At 36.4% G+C, this 21,058-nt stretch overlaps 1 pseudogene; it reads left to right on the top strand.

Annotated features, from left to right (window-relative positions):
* Nucleotides 1-635: 635 nt before the first annotated feature.
* LOC118889923 lies at nucleotides 636-18,537 on the top strand (annotated as a pseudogene).
* Nucleotides 18,538-21,058: the final 2,521 nt, after the last annotated feature.

The following is a 21,058-nucleotide window of genomic DNA, read 5'->3' as shown; positions in this document are numbered from 1 at the left end:
AGTAGTAATAAAACTGGAAACCATGTAAATATTTATCAGCAGTAAAATAATCAAATTCTTGTTTAATCATGCAATGGACTGCTTCTTAACAACAATAAAAAAATTACACACAACAATGTGCAAGAATCTCATAAACATTATACCAAAGGAAATAAGTCAGATCTAAAGACTGCATGCTGTGTGTGATTCCATTTATACGAAACCCTAGAACAGGCAAAACAAATCAGAAAAATAGTTGCTTTTAATGGGGAGAAATTACACAGGAAGAGCATGAGAGAATAGTCTGAAGTAAGGAAAATGTTTTATATTTTAACATGAGTATGAGTTACCCAGGTGTATGCCTTCTTCAAAACTACTAGATTTGTACACTTAAGACAGAGGCATGCCACTGTATGTAAATTTCATTTCCAAAGAAAAAAGAACTGTAATTAAATTTTGAAATAGAGAATTTTTCCCAGCTTACCCTTCCCACTCCCCATGGGAGGGAGACTCAAGAGGGAGGAGATATGGGGATATATGTATATGTATAGCTGATTCACTTTGTTATAAAGCAGAAACTAACACACCATTGTAAAGCAATTATAATCCAATAAAGATGTTAAATATAAAATGGAGAATTTTTAAATGTTACGACAATGGGTTGGAAGTTCCTGTTTAAAGTCGCTGAGGTAAGTTTAGGGCGAAAGAAGAACATGCTACAAATTTTTCAATGAGAAAAATGTCTATTAATCTCATTCCATCAAAAAGTAATCTGGAAAGAAAAATGTGAATATATTAAAAAGGATATATGCTGACAGACAAGCATTTACCTCTCAGATTTGTGTGAAGATAGTCCTTCTAGTCTGAACTGGCTCACCTCATCTGACAATTCTGTTGCCAATAATGATGAAAGTGCTGTCAAAGTTTGGAAGAGGAAAACAGATTGTACATGGAAGGTGGGTTGGTCCAACAAAAGACTGAAGAGCCCTGGCCTCAGGAGCTATTTCCTCCAGAGCCCTTTTCAAATATGCTTCATGTGTTAATTTTCATTTGGAGATGGAAGAGCAATGTACTGCTAACAATCTGTGTCTGTCAAAATCTTCTCTTTGTTATGCTGAGTAACAGTGAAAAAGGTCTTTTACTTAGACCTACAGGTTGTTGATTAGATGAAAACGTTTCCTAGATCTAAAAGCTGTTGAATATTTTGTGGGAAAAATAAACAGTTTATTAGAATCTCCAATTTCTCAAATAGTGTACTTACTTAGCTGCAATGCTATCTCATGCTTTGGGACTGGGTAGACCATCTCAGGAAGGACATTTTAGCTCTGGGATTATTAAGCATTTTTTAAAATATTTCCAGTCCTCATAAATATTTGTTGTGATAATCAGAATTTCATCTTCTCCCTTAGATACAATTCAGCAGATTATTTTTATACTTTGAAGCATCAATGCAAAAATTCACTGTCAGAGTGTCACTTAAGACTAAACAGCACACTACAAAGGCCATGGAGTAATATTTTAACAACTGATCTATTTCTTGACATTACTTCTAGCTGTGCTGCTAATATACATTGCCCTCAAGTCCAAATCAAAAACTGAATCATGAGTAAATATTTGAAATAACCACCAAAATGTGGTACATGGGTCACAATTTTACCCTCTAAATGTGCCACTAGTAAATTTTACTCTCTGAATGTGCTACTAGTAAGTTGAAGACAAGTGTGGGTTGTCCCTGGAAGTTCTCTTTGCTATGTTTTGCATTTTTTTGTTCTGACATAGAACTAGTTCTTATTAACGGTAACAATAGTGCATTAGATGATATTGAAATTTAACTTTCCGTCATATTCCCATTAAAGTGACATTTCTAGTCAATTCTTTGTTCTTATGAAACATTCGGTTTTTATAAGGATGAGCTTAACTTGAACCATTATAACACTGCTAACATTATAATGCTGCTAATAATTGTAATGGGAAATGCTATAACCTTTTATAATTGTTACATTATAGTTAACATGCTGAACCACAGATAATAAGTAATAAAAATTAGATGGTAGATGTAGCCATTATTTATTATTATTTTGCATTGGGGAGAATCCAGTTTGTAATATACAAAGTTTATCTGAACAGGAACTTGCAGTGGCAGTGTACTATGCTATGAGTTAAAAATGCTATCATCTCAAGGACCTTCAGAAATATTGTAAATTCTAGAGGATTCTAAAATGTATTTTAATTTTTAATATATGAAAGTAAACTTCTTATGATAAAGCATTGTTTATTAGAAGGATACAAAGTAGCGCAGGAGATTTCATGTCAATATATTAGTCTGGCCCACAGCCTGAAACTTGGCTTCAGAAAGTGCTGGAGGCTGTGAGAGGAAGACGTGAAAACCAGGCTCCACGAAGTCCTGAAACTGACATTCCCTTCACCTGCCAGGAGCTTCAGTTTCTCCCTCGGCTGACTTTGGTTTTCAGCATGAATAAAGGCAGAGTTTTTCTTGTCGGTAATAGAAGAACATTTTCTCCACTTCTTATTTATATACTTTGTTTTGGATGGCAGAAAATGAGTTAAGTAGTATATCCTAGGTTTCAGATGTGAAAGCAGCTTCTGAAGGAAATTACCATCATGAGGCTTCTTTCCTGTGTAGCAAATCCATATTCTTTTCAATCTGTATTTAAACACATGATATAATAGTCACCTTATGGTAATTCTTTAAATGATTGCAAGCAGCTGGAGTCTTTCAAGTTCTAATGTGCTTAAATATACAATAACTCTGGCAGTGATCAAGCTAAATATGGTAGAAATAAAATAACATAAGAAACTATATTTACAATCATTTCAAAGCTCTAACTAGAATTAGAATGATGGAAGAGAAACTCTAAACTTACTCTTGCAGCTTTCTCTAACTTTGTAGAACAAAACTCTGAACTCTCACCTAAAGGGTAAACCCACCTGATGTGAGATGCTTTTAATTAGATTGAGCCAGACCCCAGAGTGGGTCAGGAAGGAAAAAAGAGGAAAAATCTTCCTCAGAGCTTTTCTTCTACCACTGTTCTCCTGAATAGGCCTAGAAAATAGTCCAAACTTTCTCCCTGGGACAAAAACATAAAGACATATCTTGTTTTTGAAAATAGTGCATGGTCTTTACATGATTTTCAACTCAATTCAACCCTCTTTGAGTACTATTCCATGCTAGGTACATATGTTAGGCCCCAAACCTGGGCCCTAAATATGAAAAAGACACAATTCCTGGGCCTAAAGAATTTAGTCCATTATGGGAGACGAACCCTTTAGTACTAACTATAAAGCAAAGCGATGGCGATGTTTGAAAAAAGCAAAAATGCATGTCTATGGTATCCCAAACGACTTCATCAGCCATCATTCATTTAAAGGCTTTTGCCTTTGTCATACTGTTTTTATGTTAATGGAAGGATTTATGAGGCTGTGATAGAGAAAAAAAAAATGTTAAAGGCATACTTATACAGAGCTAACAATATCTCCTTTGTCAATAACAAATCTAGGTAATTTTAGTTCCTGCTCAATTATGCAAAAGGAAATTGATAGAAAACAGTACAAAACATAGATGTGAAAAATACAGAGTAACTCAAGGAGATGGAAATGGAGCGGATTATTCAGACTTCAAACAGGACTGCTAACAAAGATGGCTTTGGTTTCTTGCCACTTCCTTTAGAGCTAGAGAGAACAAGATGATTTTACGTATTGGAAGTATAAATTGCTTGTACATAGATTTCCCCTTTTCATCCTCAGATTGGATGAAAGGAAAACTTCCTTAACTGATGGAGAGGCAGTAATAGGTTCAGTCTGATGGATATTATTTGAATTTCCCCTGTTTTCTTCATAGCCCCTTGCCTAGTTTCTAGGGAGAGAGAAAGAAATTTAGAAATTTAAAAAGCTATTTTACTAAATCAGTAATGTTTTAGAAACCCTTTATCTCAAGGTAACACAGAAGGGTTAGAGAGGCTTACCTCCCTCCTGTGTCACAGAACCCCCCTGAAACTTTGGCACCTCATGTTCTTCAGTTTTTCATTGACAGTACCAGGCAAAGAGTGATATCCACAGGGGCCATGAAAAGGTCTACTGGGGCAGACATTTGTGCGTACCCGAGAAACCCTCCCTGGAGATACCCAGAAATAAAGGATTTTGATTGTGAGGAGGGGGAAATCTTTTCAAAGGGCCTGAATATCATGCATCAGAAAGTGTGAGCAAGTCCCAATTAAATCTGAGTTATTACTACATATGTGACTCTTTACCTGCCCAGATGTTAATGAGGCTTGGGGCATTTTGGTTATAAAAATAATTGGAAACCATATTAATTTTGTAGGGCTGCCATAACAAATTACTACAAATTGCGTGGCTCAAAACAACAGAAATTTATTCTCTCACAGTTTTGGAGGCTTGAAGTCTAAAATTAAGATGTCGGTAAGATTGTTTTCTTCTGGAGGCTCTGAGGGAGAATTTGTTCCAGGCCTCTCTCCCAGGCCTTCTCGGCCAGCAATCATTGGCATTCTTTGGCTTGTGAAGGCATCACTCCAATCTCTGCCTCTGTCTTCACATGGTGTCCTTCCTCTGTGGAAATCTCTGTGTGTCCTCTCTTATTGGACACAAGTCATTGGATTTAGGGCCCACACTAATCCAGAATGACTTCACTTTATCTAATGATTTCTGCAAAAATCCCTATTTCCAGATAAGGTTGAATTTAGAGTGTCATCTGTGTTATATGGACACTGATTTCTATCTTTTGTGAGAATATTTATATATTTAAGGTCCTAACTTAAGCAGTAACACTGAGTCCTCAGAGGGAGTAAATGTCTGCAGCAAGTCACGGTTGAAACAGAAACCAGCAAAAAGCATCTTCATACTTGATCTACAAGGTAGATTTATTATAGGAAATTCTACTTTTAGTTAATTATTTCAAATGACATTCTTCTTGGTGCACATTCAGAAATCCAGAATGTCTTTCATGTAGAATTCCATTGTTATTATGCTTAATTTAGAATGACTCCTGATAAGTCAATTCATTAAAAAATGGAAAATAAAGGTCATATCATACTTCAGAAGAAGGGTCCAGAAAAACTGCCTGATCAAGGGTTTGGAAGAACAATGGCTAGTGAAAGTCAAACATGACAAAATCAAATAAAAGATAACAGGGAGTCTGAGAATCTAAAGCCTGCTTTCAGTTGGCATAGTTTTCCTTTCATCCAATCTGAGGATGAAAAGGGGAAATCTATGTACAAGCAATTTATACTTCCAATACGTAAAATCATCTTGTTCTCTCTAGCTCTAAAGGAAGTGGCAAGAAACCAAAGCCATCTTTGTTAGCAGTCCTGTTTGAAGTCTGAATAATCCGCTCCATTTCCATCTCCTTGAGTTACTCTGTATTATTCACATCTATGTTTTGTACTGTTTTCTATCAATTTCCTTTTGCATAATTGAGCAGGAACTAAAATTACCTAGATTTGTTATTGACAAAGGAGATATTGCTAGCTCTGTATAAGTATGCCTTTAACATTTTTTTTTTCTCTATCACAGCCTCATAAATCCTTCCATTAACATAAAAACAGTATGACAAAGGCAAAAGCCTTTAAATGAATGATGGCTGATGAAGTCGTTTGGGATACCATAGACATGCATTTTTGCTTTTTTCAAACATCGCCATCGCTTTGCTTTATAGTTAGTACTAAAGGGTTCGTCTCCCATAATGGACTAAATTCTTTAGGCCCAGGAATTGTGTCTTTTTCATATTTAGGGCCCAGGTTTGGGGCCTAACATATGTACCTAGCATGGAATAGTACTCAAAGAGGGTTGAATTGAGTTGAAAATCATGTAAAGACCATGCACTATTTTCAAAAACAAGATATGTCTTTATGTTTTTGTCCCAGGGAGAAAGTTTGGACTATTTTCTAGGCCTATTCAGGAGAACAGTGGTAGAAGAAAAGCTCTGAGGAAGATTTTTCCTCTTTTTTCCTTCCTGACCCACTCTGGGGTCTGGCTCAATCTAATTAAAAGCATCTCACATCAGGTGGGTTTACCCTTTAGGTGAGAGTTCAGAGTTTTGTTCTACAAAGTTAGAGAAAGCTGCAAGAGTAAGTTTAGAGTTTCTCTTCCATCATTCTAATTCTAGTTAGAGCTTTGAAATGATTGTAAATATAGTTTCTTATGTTATTTTATTTCTACCATATTTAGCTTGATCACTTCCAGAGTTATTGTATATTTAAGCACATTAGAACTTGAAAGACTCCAGCTGCTTGCAATCATTTAAAGAATTACCATAAGGTGACTATTATATCACGTGTTTAAATACAGCAAATAGATCTTGGTTAGTCCACCTGCCAATTCAAGTGTTTCCAAATTTTAACTATGGATGAATGACATGAAATCCTTCCTGAATGTCTGGGTGATTCTAGAGTAAATCTAACTTTTCCTTTCCTCAAAAGAAAATGTTTTCGAACTCTCTATTATTTTCCATGTTTTCTCCTCTCATGACATTCTGTAGAGGTTCTGATATAATATTGTGACAGGTTTTTTTTCAACCTGCCCCTTTTCTCAGGGCCAGTGGGGGGTGGAAGCTGAGTGAAGAGAAAAAAAGTAGGTCAGCTCTTTCAAAAAAAGTAGCAGCCATTAAAAGTAAATATCACCCCAGCTACAAGCTCAGGTGCTGACATTCACTCACATCAGCTGCCCCTCTGCTCCTCCACAGCAAACTTGAGAGCTATTGTTACTGACCAGGGAATATTTCCTGTGTAACAGTCAGTCTTGCTGATTTGTTCTCATATCAGGTACTGCTAGACATGATGGAAAATATGCTAAAGAGATCACAGTTCTGTACTGAATTTTATAATTTTAACAAATCCCTCTCAGTGTATAGCAGTTGGGAAGAATAGACTATATGTGGTCGTGGTGGGTAACACTGGGATAGGCCTGAAAGTGTAAAGGTGTCCTGGAGGAAGCTCCAAGGCTTTGATCCTTCTTTTCAGTTTCTACAGTATTTGATTCTGACCCTGTCTCTTCTTAATTCCAATCTCTAGGCTCTGTGTAGTAATGACCACCATTTGTTTTGTATTTTTGTCTGTTTGTTTTAATTGAAATTTTTATCGAGATATTTGAAGATTCATGTGCAGTTATTTTTTCTTTATAGGTTTCTTTTATAATTTATTCTTTAAAAGTTATTTTTTTCATCTTTATTGGATTACAATTGCTTTACAATGTTGTGTTAGTTTCTACTATAAAACAAAGTGAATCAGCTGTACGTATACATATATCCCCTCCCTCTTGAGCCGCCCTCCCACCCTCCCCGTTCTACCCCTCTGTATCATGCAGTCCTCTCTAGGGTTTGAGTCTCATTTCTCTCTAATAGTTCTTCCAAAAGGTCATGGCACATGGAGCTCTCTGTCCACACTTGAAAACAAAGGTTGCCTGAGGGGTTTGGGCACCTATCTTTCATTTCTACCTTTATCCCCATTCTTCATCTTGTTTGTTCCTTGTTTCTGTGTGCCTGAATTCTCACTTTCTCTCTAGCCCCTTGGACTCATTTAAAAGAGCTGTCTCACAGGTTTTCTTTCTTCCCCAGGACCTTCTGTCTTGTACATCTCCTCTAGGCTCTACAAACTGCAGCTAGGAGACAATGGAACACACAAACTTTAGGCTTTCCCAGGTTCCCCTTAATTGGGAGATGGAGAAAAATCAAGATAAAGGGCACCTTGGAAATAAACAGAAGAGAAATTTTTCTATAATTCATTGTTTCCTAAAGATTTAGATTTCTCATCTAATAAGTGTTGTTAATTGGCTGGACAAATCATAAATGAAGAGGATGAAAGTCCCTGCATATTTAATAGTGCTTTATTTCCTGGTCAAGCACTGGATTTTCACATGGTCGTGGATCCGATGGCTCAACACAGGGATATAATTACTTTCACTGAAGCAAAGTAAGTGATGACAATTCGATAATCAATCTAATCCTCATGACTATTATTATGACTGTATTTACTTACTAAGAGCTGCCTAAAGAGAGTAGTTTATTGAAATAATAGCATAAATGATGAAAGGTAGTGAAGATCAAAGCAAAGGTTAATTTTCTATTGAAATGTGCCTGGTGCATAAACCAACATACAAGAGTCTTCTTCTTCCTTGTTGAGCAAGTTGGTTTTACCATACCACTGTAGAAGTCATCACATTTCAAGTGGATTCGATTTTTTTTCTTGTGGTTTGTCTTCCAAGTTCTGCTTCTCTGTGGACAATGCTAGACATCAGCCTACTGTTGGACATTAGCCTTGGCAAATGTAATGGGAGAAGACTTAAGTTAGGAGACCCAGATTCTATCCTACATCTCCCTACATTGGCTCTGTACTGGGTCAGCTTAGCTAAGGTAAACCATGTTTTTTAGAGCTCCTCTGCATGATTCTAGGTTTGCATGGTCCATAGGAGATATTGTGCACAAGATTTGGTAGATGGAAATGAGGCAGCTCTGAAGGTTGGTGCAGGGCACCAGGCAATTTGGCTTATGCACAAGTGCATGTGCAACTATGTAGTGAAGATGCCAGCTTGTCCTGTATACCCATGGCATTGAGGTTGGATATGGTAAGACACAGACATGAGTTCCAGTTTGTTTTCACAAGTTCCAGTTGCCATTCTTTGTCTCCTTCTATTTTTGCAAGTTCCAGTTTGTCCTTGCTCTCATTCACATCCAGTTTTCCAACTGCCCCTCTGGCTAACCTCTAGTGACTTGAGGTTCAACATTAGACACAGAAATAATAGGCTGCTCCAACAACTTCCATAATTGTATGATGTCCAACCCCTAAAATAAATTATTCATTCTATATCACTTGTAGCAGTTCTGTTTCTATGATATAACCCTGACTGGTATATTCTCTAATTAGGTAAATTTAGGTATGCTTTAATTTCTAAAATTAGGATACATACTTGGTTTATATTTATCCTAATTGCTTTGTGAGAATCAACAGAGAAATCTCATTTGAAAAAAATTGAAGAGTATTTGGCATACAAATGAAAGGTATATATGTGTGTGTGAACGGACACAGGTATACATTTTTACATACTAATTGGTATATTGTCAGTGAGTTTTGCTTTATCTAGGAATAAAATAATTATTAATTTAATTAAAGCTTTTAAAGGTTCAAATTAATTTTAAGACTTCCAAACAAGTGCCCCAGGCAATTTACTTGACACATGCAAATAATATTGAAGATAATTACGGAAGATAATGAAATGCTATAGAGATGTCTGGAAATGCAAAATATTATTCAATTAAAAGATTTTTTTTCTTTTTATATCAAATTTGACTCTGCAAACTAATTGCATTCAGATTTTGATTTCTGACATTAAAAGACAGCCAGTGTTCCTGAATTTTTCTTCCAAGACTTTCTGGAAGACAATCAAAATCCATTTTGTCTGATCTCTCATCTGTCCTGAATGGAAGAGATGAGATCTTTGTAATTGTTTAAAGTCAGAATGAGCACATATGGAAGGTTCTCTCTGCATGGAACGTGATTTATACTACATAATGTTTGTTGAATAAATAAATGGATGAATGAACCAATCAATCAATGAGAACATGGTCTGCACATATTGATGCCTTCTTACATTGCAGAATAAGGAAAAGCACCTAACTTCTGATGGATTCCTGCCTCATTTCCTAGGTAGAAGCTTTGCCTGTTTCCACAGACTTGCTTTAGTTAACCTGGTCAGAGGGTAAAAACTAGAGACAACTATGCCAAGTGGTACTCCAGTTAACAATATAGGCCATAAGGCTAAGGGAAGTTGATAGTAGCAATGTATTTTCTTTTTGGTTTATCCTTTATGTAATTAATTACACCTACTAAGATTCATTGGTGGCTTCTGTTTGATAATATAAAATACTGAGATGAGAGGCCAGGCTCTACAACCTCGTACATATGACGAGCTGATGAATTTCATGAGTATGAGTTAAGAGTATTTTAGAGTCAGGTAACTTTTGAATGAAAAAGATAAAGATCTTCCAAAATGCCAATTCCTCTGACTCTAACTACCTGGATTTTTAAAATTTTATATTATGAGAATTTTATATTATGAGAAAGTCAGAAAGAAATTTTATATTATGAGAAAATTTTATATTATGAGAAAGAAAATTTTATATTATGGAAGAATTTAGTCACCCCTTAATTAAACATGTAGGTAGATCCAGTTCTGGCCAATCACATGAGATTGTCAGCTGGAAATGAAAGTGTGTGCTCTTGTTAAACGAGTAAAATTAAAGGCCAGGTAGATTGAGATAGATTAAGTACCTCCACTTTAAATCCATACTCTATGCTCCTGTTGTAATACCATGATGGCTGTGATGGATGATGAGTAGTGAAATTAACTTGCAATGTACACGTAACCCAGGAGTTTTACATAATGACATAATATTTAAAGACTGTTCCTAAGGAATGAGCAATACTTCAACTATTTAAGGGTTTTATTTTCATGTAAGACTGAAACTCCAATCAGCTTTTCAAATAAAAATGACTAGAGGAAAAAACCCCAAATTTTGTCTTAAGGACCTAGTGTTGTTAAAAACATTTTTATTTGCATCTTGATGTTTTCTATTCCCTTAGACAGAAATAAGATCAAGATTATGGAAATTGAATAGTCATCAGGATCACATTATAGCCTGTTAATATTAAGCAGCCAAAATGTCCTCTTTCACCTGTTATAATGACTGCATTACTCCAATGAGATACTTGTGCTAAGTGATAGATATAATGAAATCTTCAATTTCAGGTCCTTTATGGGGGCAAAGAAGTTAACTGTATAATGCAAAAACTCTTCAGAGCAGAAGGTCATGTTTTTCACTCAAAGGTCATATCATTTAGCGTAATTGATTTAAAATATCTCTTGTTTTAATTGGCAACGGTCAGAAAAGGGGAACAACTGAGCAGAACAGAGAGAAGCCTTCATCTATAGGGAAGCTAGATTATTAGAATTCGAGTCATTGTTTTAGAAGGGCAGAAAGGACAAAAACAAGATGGTTAAGACACCCTAGTGCCATGTTATTTGGTGCTTAAAAGTCCATGATTTAGCTATTCAAATTAATTCTATGGTACTTTCATCCCAAGATGAGAATTGTATTCCTGAAAAATTTGCGTAGGAGACTTAGACTTTGTGGTTAAGAAACAAGACCTTGTTTAACAAGCATGATTAAAATAAGCCAAATTCATCGTAGCAGTTTTAAAATATAGCCCCCAATTCATTGAGAAGTGGGGTGTACATTTCCCCCTCCCCTTGAATTTGGGAGAATTTGTGACTACAAGAGAAATGATGGTAAGTGACTTTTTGAGCTAGGTCACAAAAGGAAATAAGAATACTGTCTCGCTCACTGGAGTACTTGTACAAGAGCCCTGAGGTTGCCATGCTGTAGAAGTCCATAGAGCCCACGCAAAATCACAGGAACAAGCCTGAGACTGAGTGAGAGAGCCCTAGCAGGTGCCAGCTGCTCCAGCCCCCTTCTCTTCCAGCTCCAGCTACCATCCAAGTGCAACCTCATGAAAGACACCAGGGCAGAATATACTGCCATGTTGTTTAGGAATTCTTGACCTGCAGAAATTGTGAGACATAACAAAAATGATTGCTATGTTAAGCCATTAAGCTTTGAGTTAATTTTTCATGCAGTAACAGAGAAAAAGAACATAATTTAGTATCTGGAATTGTACTGTATCTATAACACAAACCTAAAACAGCTGACATTGGCTTTGGACTCCAGTGGTGAGCAGGAGTTGAGTGGACTTGAGGAGTCCATAAATAGAAGCTAGATAGGCCTCAAGGAGATTGTTAGTGAGGACTTAAAGGAAATTAAGAAAAATGTTATTTGAAGCTGGAGGAAAGGAGATTCATTTCATGTAGTGCAGAATGTTTTGCAAAACTCTTAATTATGGAAATATTAAAAATAGAAAATGTACCTCATGAACGGATAGATCTAGCTAAGATTTTTGTGCAGAATATTGGAAGTATAAGCTCTTTTAGCCATGTATGATAAGTTATAGTTATAAACAGATGAACCACAAAAAGGAATTACTCATTTTTCAAGCATAATTTGGAAGAAATATAAAGGATCCAGGGCTTTCTGGGTGTTAAGATAAAATCATTTCTCAGTGCCAGTCTCTCCAGATGGCAAAAATAAAATAATATAACGTTTAAATTAAGAAATAGCTTCAGGACAAAGACCAAATCCTGGGTGGGCCTATAAGATTCCTTGTTAAGACCTCAGAAAAATTTCACTGTGTCACATAAATCCTTTCAAACAGAAAAAAAAGCCTTCTAAAGATTTTAAGGGCATCCCTGACAGACTACACCCCCTCACTGGTAAACAATAGGTCCCTAAGAATCTTAGGAGTGTTTTCCCATAGAAGCCTCACAGGGAACTCAAGGTAGAAAAGTGTTTATCTTGAAAAGATTTGTGGGTTTGATCTCTGTCTAAAAGAATCAGTTATAAATTGCTACACAGAAAGCCCATATCATTTTTAATGTAATTGTGTTAGTGTGGACAGAATGGGACAAAGGCAACACAAAATGCAAAAGAGCATTTGGATCTTTGAGTCTCTACAGGCAGGAGACAGTCTGAGAAAATGACTCAGTTGCATACACAGCCTCCTTTTTATGGGAAAGGAAGGATAACTCAAGTGGCAGAAAAACAATCCAATAAGATGGAACCAAGAACTCTGAAGAATCAGTCCCAGGTTGCAGAACTGGCTCCTAATCAAGGAACTGCAAACATGTGTCTGACTGGGTTTCAAAATTGCTGTGTATCAGTGAACTTTGGGCCTCCCATTTCCACCTCCCCTTTCCTTTTGAATAGTTGTTCCTATAGCACTTATCCTATGCCTACCCCACCAGTGTATATTGGATGTGTAGGAGGAAAATAACTTTTCATTTTAATTCACACATCTTAAAATTGAGAGAAACCGTACCTGAGGAGATGCATCCAAGGAAACTAATCCAGGGGCCCTCATGCCCTTCTGTAATGAGGTCTTGGGCCTCAGCCCTGAGCCTGAGGCTGCAATGAGATCAAACTTGTGGAGGCTATCAGGAGAGAGTGACTGTATTTTGAATGTGGGAATAATGCAAATAATTTTGGACCAAAGTGCAAATTGTGGAGGTTTAAGAATATGACCCCATATTATTTGGTACTCCATTATTACAAAATAATGGCTATATTCCCTGTGTTGTACAATATATCCTAGTAGCTTATCTATTTTATACATAGTAGTTTATACCTCTTAATCTCCTAATCCTAACTTGCCCCTTCCCCCTTCCCTCTCCCCACTGGTAACCACTAGTTTGTTCTCTATATCTGTGAGTCTGTTTCTTTTTGGTTATACTCACTACTTTGTTTCATTTTTTGGATTTCACATATAAGTGATATCATACAGTATTTGTCTTTCCCTGTCTGACTTATTTTACTTAGCAAAATACCCTCCAAGTCCATCCATGTTCTGGCAAATGACAAAATTTCATTCTTTTCATGGCTGAGTAGTATTTTATCATGTGTGTGTGTTGGGGGGACATCTTCTTTATCCAATCATCTGTTGATGGGCACTTAGGTTGCTTCCATATCTTGTCAATTATAAATAATACTACTATGAACATTGGGATGCATGTACCTAGTTGAATTAGTGTTTTTGAGGTTTATTGGGTATATACCCAGGAGAGGAATTGCTGAGTCATATGGTAGTTCTACTTTTAGTTTTTTGAGAAACCACCATACTGTTTTTCATAGTGGCTGCACTTCCCACCAACAGTGTACTAGGGTTTCCTCTTTTCCATATACTCACCAACATTTGTTATTTGTATTCTTGTTGATCATAGCCATTCTGACAGGTGTGAGTTGATATCTCATTGTGGTATTAATTTGCATTTCTCTGATCATTAACAGTGTTGAGCATCTTTTCATGTGCCTGTTGTCCATCTGTATGTCTTACTTGGGAAAATGTCTCTTTAGGTCTCTGTGCATTTCTTTAATTTTTTAAGATTTTTTTTTATGTGGACCATTTTTAAAGTTTTTATTGAATTTGTTACAGTATTGCTTCTGTGTTATGTTTTGGGTTTTTGGCCACGAGGCATGTGGAATCTTAGCTCCCCAAATAGGGATTGAACCTGCAGCCCCTGCATTGGAAGGTGAAGTCTTAAACATTGGACTGCAAGGAAGTCCCCCCATTCTTAATCAGGTTTTTTTTGTGTGTGTATTGAGTCATATTAGCTGTTTAGATAATTTGGCTATTAACCTCTTATCGGTAATATCATTTGCAAATATTTTCTCCCATTCAGTAGGTTGTCTTTTCATTTTGTTGATGGTGTCCTTTGATGTGCAAAAGCTTTTAAGTTTAATCAGATCCCATTTGTTTATTTTTGCTTTTATTTCCTTTGCTTTAGGAGACAGGTCCAAAAACTATTGTTATAATTTTTGTCAGAGTGTTCTGCCTATGTTTCCTTTTGGGAGTTTTATGGTTTCTGCTTTTATATTTAGATCTTCAATCCATTTTGAGTTTATTTTTGTATATGGTGTTAGAGAATGATCTAATCTCATTCTTTTACATGTATCTGTCCAGTTTTCCCAGCACTGTTTATTGAAGAGACTGTCTTTTCTCCATTGTATATTCTTGCCTCTTTTGACATAGTTTAATTGACCATAACTGCATGGGTTTATTTCTGGGTTGTCTCTTCTTTTCCAGTGATCTATGTGTCTGTTTTTGTGTTAGTACCATACTGTTTTGATTACTGTAGCTTTGTAGTACAGTCTGAAGTCAAGGAGCATGATTCCTCTCGCTCTGTTCTTCTTTCTCAATATTGTTTTGGCTATTTGAGGTCTTTTGTGTTTCCATACAAATTTTTAAATTAGTTTTCCTAGTTCTGTGAAAAATGCCCTTGGTATTTTGATAGGGATAATAAGAGCTCATTTAATTAAGAGACTACCAATTATATTGTACATATCTTAAATTAGAAATGCTAATTATTATCCAATTATTTTTATTTATCATACATTGCTCACTAAAACTGTTTCAATGTGATTCTGTAAATCCTTTTTGTATATTTGTAGAAATATACAAATCATAGGTATATTTTTAAAATTTGTTATTAATATTTTTTATTGGAGTATAGTTGATTTACAAGGTTGTGTTAGTTTCTGCTATACAGCAAAGTGAGTCAGTTATACATACACATATATCCACTCTTTTTTAGATTCTATTTCCATATAGGTCATTACATAGATATATTTTAATGTATGTAGTTCTCCATGCAAATACTTAGCACATTTCTTTCTGACTTCCTCATTTGGATACATTAATGACTGACTCAGGTTACAGGTCTCAGAGATAGTAATATAGAGGTTGTTAATGGAAAAACCATTAAAATATTTACAAGTTGTATCCCAATAGAAATGTTCTGAATTTCAAGTATACTAGAACTGAAATCCTGGGAAATGAGAGATAGTCATACAGAAGTTTGTTTGTTGCATGAGCTAGACTTTTGCCAAAGAGAAATCCAAAGTTACAAAGGGATTGATGAATCATGTCTAATAAAGTTTCAAAAGTTTATCTCTATAAATTGTGAAAACTAGGATCCCTAAACCTCAATAGCGTTGAACAACCCATATCTATCCACCTTTTCCCCCGAGCAAAAGAGGGGATAGATATGAGATGGCTGTCTCAGAGGCATGCAGGGATGAAAGGAGATGCAGCTCTGGAGGGGTTGGGGGGTGGCTAAACTCTCCCTGGAGAAGTGGGATATATATGCTTTCAGGCTAGTATGGTACAGTAAATGTGTTTCTTAAAATGTATCTGACCCATTTTGAAATGGTGTGATAGCAGGTGATGTTGGTCTGTCTCCCTGACGGACAAATAGGAAGAGGCAAGAGAAAAACACTCCTGATGGTGCTACTTCATCAGGGACTCTAAAGAGTCAGTGTGCGGAATGTAACAGAAAAGTGTCAGCATAGCAGTGAGAAGAGTAATGTGGTTGGTGGGTGCAGTCCAGAGAACTAGGGTAAGTGTGATGTTTGTGAGGTTAGCATGAAGCTGTGGGAAAAAGGAGGATTTCTGAAATCCTTCCCACCTCAGCAGAAAGAGTATCTGGAGTGGGATGAGAGGAGGAGGAGGAAAAAAACAAGTTGCTAAAGAATAGGGAATACTTATATCCCCCTGACTTTCTTGTTGGTTTAGGAAACTCTATGACACTAACACATAGAGAAAATAAGTGTTTGTCCTTCTTCCTGTCTTAACTGAACCAGAGGAATGGATAGAAAATCCACAGGAAAAACAAAGGGAAAAGCTTGGGAAACCATCCACCAAGATCACGAATCCTTTAACATCAAAATTCACAGTTATCCCTTACCGATGTAACTGAAAGTTAGTGAGGAGACTTGCTTTCCTGTTTGATGAATAGTTATTTTAAGTTCCCCTTATTCTTTTTTTCTATTATTCTACTGTGCCTTAGATGTATATAGCAATTTATGTCCACAGAGCTCAAAATATTACATGAGTTATCTCATTTATCTTCAATCCCTGGAATTTTATACCCATGTGAAATTTTCCTAGTCAGATTCTATAAATTCAAAGGTATAAATTTGGGTACATTTTACCCAAGGGGCTTTTAGATGTTGAGATCTGTCAGGGGCTATTTTTAGACTAGAGGGAATGCAGCATTTCTAAAAATAAGGATTCCATCGACTAGAGCCCTGTGCATTGCTGAAAGCAGCCTTTTGAGCAGAATAATCAGCAGGAATTCGATAATCCACTGACCCTCTCTCTTGGGAGTTGGTAAGTGAGGCAGGTGGCTCCAAAGTTAAAGGCATATTCTGCCCTATATTTTTGTACTGATGGTACAAAGAAATGGATATATCAATTTTAAGATGGCCTCTAAAGATAGCTGTATACTACAATTGGATTCCAATTAGCAAGAAGGAAGCTAAATATGTTAGAAAGAGTTTGGACCTTCATGAGAATCCATGCTTTAACTCTTACCAGCCCTCTTTAAAAAGAGACAGAAGTAGGAAATCATGCATCTTAGAGTTATGCCAAGGGACCTGAATTGCTAGAGCACAGGGCAAATGTGGTGAGGATGAGTGGTAATTGAAGACGGAGAGGTAGGCTGTGGCCAGACAATATATGGCGTGATGAAAATTCTGGATTTTATTCTGAAACAAGGGAAGTTAGCAGAGAGTTTTCAGCCAGGAAGTTCTGGTCTACCCATTGGAAACAGAGACTAGAGTAATCCTGAGAAAGAGCTAAGAGACATTTCTGCCCAGCCCCACGTACATCCTTACATTTCTCCATGCAAAACACATATAAACATCCTGCCTCTGTCCATTAAGTCTCTTGGGTAAATAGGTTCTGTTCATAAATTTTTTCATTAATGTGCTTTTGAATTCCCTCATTTCCCAGCTTTCCCTTCTTTGAATAGAAGTTAATCTTTGAGCCTCAGCATGCATGTTGGCTCCCTCTGCTGTGGGCCAACTTAGCACCAGTCTCTCCTCAGGGCCTCTCACTGCATGGTAGATCCTGATGCCCCACCACCACCTGTGTCCCTGCCACCTACGGTCCAGCTGTATGATTAGACCACAGCCTTTAATGAGTATTCCTTTCTTGGCCACATTTATGGAGTTTCTGACAGCCAGTGGAGATTCTTCCAGGCACAGCATGGCCTCTCTGGAGACAAGTGAAATATAGAAATTCATCACTATTTCACCAAGAAACCCCCATAAGAGCATTTAACCTGGACAGAGTGTTGAATTGAAATCTGCAGAATATTTGCAATGAGTTCTGACCTAGATGGAATAAAACTCAGTGTGCTTCCTATCCACTGCCGCAGTATTACTGGATTGAAAGATTGCAGCTTCTTGTTAGGAAGTTCACTTCATTTCCTATTACTTCCAGCTTCACACTCAAAGCACTGAGAATTTCAAGTGGAGTATATTAAAATAGAACAGTTTCTTTATGTCATTTCTATATTCAATTAAAAAAATTTTTTCATAACCTTATTGGATGTTTTTAACTAAATTAACATAGCTTGAATAAACCTTCCAGATCCTGTGGAAGTCTCATACAAGAACATGAGATTTCCTATTACATTCAGTCTAACCAATGCAACCTTAAACATTTTATGGAGAAATTTAAGATGTAGGGAGTTATCACAACAGGATAGCACTGCCCTTGTGAAGGAAGAAGGCATCCATGTTCACAAGTGGCCTTTTGATGATGGTGCCCCGCCATCCAGCCAGATTGTTGATGACTGGTTAAGTCTTGTAAAAAATTAAGTTTTGTGAAAAACACGGTTGTTGTGTTGCTACTGAGTTGCAGGTCTTAGCAGAGCTCCAGTGTTTGTCGTCCTGGTATTAACAGAAGGTGGAATGAAATATGAAGATGCAGTGCAGTTCATAAGACAAAAGTAGTGTGCAGCTTTTAACAGCAAGGAACTTTTCTATATGAAGAAATATTATGCTAAAATATGGATGTGCTTCAAAACTCCAATGACCTTAGAAACAACTATTATAGTCAACAAAACCAGGATGCCTGATGCTGTTGACTTAGAAGTGGAACTTGAGACAGGTCCTAATTTGCCGTTCATACTAGCCAACATGGTGGCTTAGTGAGCAAGTCTAATGAAGCTTTCATAGCAGGCTGTAAAGTAGTTTTACCAGATCACAAGCTTGGCATAATTATAATCTCTATGTTTCAATTACAGTCAACCTATTTGGATGCTTAATGAAAGATTCTCATTGTTCAGCATTTAAAATGTACTTATTTTTTGTACCAAATGGAATGTGCCTTTCCTGAAATCATGCAGAATTATGTTGTCTTTAAATTGATTCTTATCCAGAATCTTATCCAAGTATAAAACAATTAAGGATATCAGGTGCCAAAATATCCAACACAATACTTGTATATTTTTACTATCATGCAAAACTGAAATCCCAGGAACTATGAACATTCTAGTACTTATGTGGTTCATTTCTTCAGTCATTTCAAACACTGAAAGTAGGGCCTATACGGTTATTTGCTTGCTCAATTTATGTTTACATCTCTCGTATTTGTACCAGTCCACATTAGGTTTGTACAACCATTGGTATTTACTGAATTTTTACCAAATCTTATGTTGATTATTTAACACCTTCATATGCATCTCCTTTTATGTTCTTTTTTTATATATATAAATTTCTTTCTTTCTTTCTTGATTTATTTTTGGCTGCATTGGGTCTTTCGTGCTGTGCACAGGCTTTCTCTAGTTGTAGTGAGCGGGGGCTACTCTTCATTGTGGTGTGCGGGCTTCTCATTGTGGTGGCTTCTCTTTGTTGCAGAGCACGGGCTCTAGGTGTGCGGGCTTCAGTAGTTGTGGCAGGCAGGCTCAGTAGTTGTGGCTCACGGGCTCCAGAGTGCAGGCTCAGTAGTTGTGGCGCACAGGGTTAGTTGCTCTGTGGCATGTGGGATCTTCCTGGACCAGGGATTGAACCCGTGTCCCCTGCCTTGGCAGGCAGATTCTTAACCACTGCGCCACCAGGGAAATCCTCCTTTTATGTTCTTATGGAAAATCTCCATTTTGAAAATCTACGTTGTACAGAAGCACATGTTTTTAATGACTCCAGACAAAAATACCTTACAGCCTATCTTTGTACTTTATGGCACAACTTAACAGGGAGGGTCTGAAAAAATCAGTGGGAGGGGATATTAAATATTTTTCATAAAATGTTGCCTTTGTCTTGTATAGAACATGTAGGATACATCCTTTAATTTAGTGAATATTTTTAAAAGGTAGGATGCTTTATCATGCTTAAAATAATTTTCAATTATCAAATTTCTGAAATTCTTATAATTTTCTTATGAACACTGGAAGTTGTTCACCAACTATTATTCTTCTTTGAAGTGTTACTTTTTTCCCTTCTCTTCCCAACCTCTCTTGCAAAAAACAGTGGGTTTCTGCTAATGAATTGAGTAGACATCTAATAATTTATATGTCTTTTGCATTGTGCAACCAAATATTTGGATACTTGGTCATTGGTTTTTTTTTTTTTTAACTGATAAAATTATGATGCATATTAATGTTATTTCAACCATATATTTATACTGTCTGGGAAAGTGTTGTTAGAGTTCTGTGGAAGATATCATTTGTCAGTGTTCACCAGCTTGTAAAAACCCTAGTGTAAGAGCTGAAACATCTAAATAAATAATAACATGCAAAATATAAAATAAAATAAAATGTAAAGAGAGCTACTCTTTGCACCTTATTACAGTGAAGCACCCAAGTTTATTCAAGAATTTTATTTTAACCTCCCATCCAGGGCTTGACCCCCATGGACATGTCCTCTCTAAGGCAAATGTTTTTTATCTCCTTTTTCCTATTACAACTTCCTATCATGTCTCTTATACTCTAAATGCTCAGCTCTCTGATACTGATGGAATAATCCTTTCTAAGGTTTCAAATTCTTGTTTTCTTTCTGTGTTTCCTTTTAGATAGTTTCTCTTGTTATGTCTTCAAGTTCACTAATCTTTTTTTCTGTAATGTCTAATCTGTTTTTAATCCACCCCATGTACTTTTCATTATGTGCTTGTAGTTTTCATCTATCCAAATTTGATTTGCAACTTCTTCCATGCCTCAATATCTAGAATGCAGTTAAAATAACTGTTTTAATATCTTTATCTGCTAATTTTAGTAATTATATTGGTTCTGGATCTGTTTTGCCATTTTTCTCCTCATTATTGGTATTTATATGTGTTTTCCCATGCCTGGTATTTTTGATTGGATATCATTTATTGTGAATTTTGCCTCAGTGGGTATTGCATATTTTTGTGTTCCTATAAGTTTTCTTGAGCTTTGTTTTGGAATGCAGTTAATTTATTGGTAACACTTTGATTGTTTTAGGTTCTCTTTTTAAGATTTATTAGGTTGCAACCACAGTATTGTTTAGTCTAGGACTAACTAGTCCCCAATACTGAAGCAAGATGCTTCTGACTCCTTTACATAATACTCTGTGAAGTGAGGTATTTTCCAACCTGGAAGATGGGAACAGGCATTATTCATGGTCCTATATGAGTGACACATT

The sequence above is a fragment of the Balaenoptera musculus genome, chromosome 2 (assembly GCF_009873245.2).
Source record: "Balaenoptera musculus isolate JJ_BM4_2016_0621 chromosome 2, mBalMus1.pri.v3, whole genome shotgun sequence".
Classification (NCBI taxonomy): Eukaryota; Metazoa; Chordata; class Mammalia; order Artiodactyla; family Balaenopteridae; genus Balaenoptera; species Balaenoptera musculus.
Note: the sequence above shows the minus strand (reverse complement) of the source record. Positions and strands in the feature narration are given on the sequence as shown.